Genomic DNA, 2377 nt, shown 5'->3' on the forward strand with positions numbered 1-2377 from the left:
ACATTTCTTGAGTAATCTTGCTATAAGTGCTGTAAGCAGAATTATAATAAAAAAATAAAGACCTCTTTTTCAAGTGAATTTCATACTAGGCAGGAATAATGCATCCGTCTTAATGGCAAATCAAATTACAAAAATATCTGAAAGATAAGTTCATAAAATTGAACTACAGAGTGATACAAAATCCTTCTGTCTACTCACAGAGCTGATCCTGGGTAAACATTAAGACATTACAGCTATATTCTAATATAGTTATATTCTAATTTTTTTTGCATTTCTCTAGACTATATTTTCACACACAAAAAAACTAAAACACTAATTAACACCAAATTTTCCACAGTAGCTTGATCTTTTTCTTTATCTCTTAAAAGTTAAAGCAATTTCACCATTTTTGTTTCTTGCAAAATCATTTTGCAAAACAATACTTCAACCAGCAAAACTGATATGCTTATTTGTTTTCTCCATTTCTAGTTACCTGAATAAGGACATTTACATAATCCACTGCTTATCCTAAAGGACCATCCCGTGTGAAATATTTCACACCTCGGATAATAATATCAACAGAATTTCTCTTCTCCCGGATAGAATATACTGAACAAGGTATTTTGCTTCTTACATTATTAATAATCATTATTTTTTTATTTTCATCTTTTCTAACAAATGGGGTTATAATAATCTAATGTATTTTCCAGTTCCCTCCTCAAGGGCTATGCAAATTTGAGCTGACTTGGCTGCGGCAAGACACAGATCTGTTCTAAACGTGACACACAGGAAACAGACAGTTAATGCTATTGAAGTCCAAAGAGATGAGAAACATAGACTACATATATTCTGCATTTTTTTTCCTTCTGTTATATTGGTATGGTATTTTTTTTTTCTGTTCAAGAACTTAGAGAAATAATATTCAAAGAATGATCTTTATTTGTATATAAAATATACACTAAATGGTAAAAAAAAAAGGGAAAAAAATGGCCCTCATGTCATCTTCACAGGAATACATATTTCATTTTCAGAAACATTCAACTCAAAGATTTTAAACAACATTGCCTCTCAACAAAGTAAGTTTTTACAAAGAAACCATAAACATCAAAAACTATCCAATCCATTTAACTTACATTCTCTGTTTCAGTGAAGAAGACTCATTTTGAGGACAGAGACAGAACAGAAAATGGCAGTCAAATTTTATAATAATTGAAGTTGGTTACTCAAGATATTGATTAGGATATTTAGGCTCTTATTTTTATACAAAGGTTAGCCTACTGGCTAGACTAAGGAGCAGAAGACTCTACAGACAGTAAAGGCAGTAGTCTTTCTAGAAAAAACAAAGATTCAGTGAATTTACAAGAAATGGTAAATTATAGAGAAAACTATACCAATGAAACTAGATAAACTTAAACAAAAAGCTGAATTTGTTCTTGTGTCCATACTTTCACATGAATTCCCTTCTTCACAATAATCAATAAAACAACTAACATGACATGTCTGTTTTAGCAATACTCAATAATTTCACTCATTTCAAGCATTCAACCATTTCCTGCAGTATGGTTACGTTTTTCTTCAAAGATCCCCATATTCAACATTTCTAAAATATCTAACCAAGTTGGTGCATACCAGAGAATAATTTTCAAACATCAATATAGATCTTATATCATGTCTTAACCCATTCACACCAGGTGACATCCTATCACATCATGGCAAAGACTTCACTGACACCAGTGCCTTCTAATCACATCGGGAGCTCACTTTCAAGTAGCCAAGATGATGCCTTGGGAATCCAGCCGTGAGCCAGAGAATGGCCAGGCACAGGGCAGCATGAACTAATACACCCAAGCTACTTGTTGTGAATGGGTTAAGTGCATTACAAATATTGTATTTTGGTGAGCAATCTCTACCAAGATTTCTTGACCTCAGTTGGATAGAAGTTTTTTTGGTTTCATTGAGCCTTATCATTTTGAATCACTTCTGTGCAAAATCATATAATTAAACATTCTGATGGTGGAGATGGCAGAAATTTTACCCAAAATAAGTTTCTTGAAGACTTCTTGAATCAACTGACCAAATGAAATGCTACGAAAGGTTGCTGACCATAATACACCTAAAGTCCTTGTAATGCTGAAAGGAAACTGCCTTTATAAAATGCAAATCTATAATTTCACAGAAAAGTGTGCAATTTACATGCTGCTCAAAAATTACCTAACCAAAATTTCTTCACTTTTAAATGCTTTTGCTCCCTATAACATGAGAAAAAAAGAGTGCAGTATGTAGGATACTCATACAGGGTAAGAAGAATCAATTTTTTCCATTTTCAGTGATTCACATTACAGTATTACGGAAACAGATATTACGGAGCCAAAGGAAGTTAACAACAGTCTACTTAAAG

The sequence above is a fragment of the Penaeus monodon genome, chromosome 29 (genome assembly GCF_015228065.2).
Source record: "Penaeus monodon isolate SGIC_2016 chromosome 29, NSTDA_Pmon_1, whole genome shotgun sequence".
Classification (NCBI taxonomy): Eukaryota; Metazoa; Arthropoda; class Malacostraca; order Decapoda; family Penaeidae; genus Penaeus; species Penaeus monodon.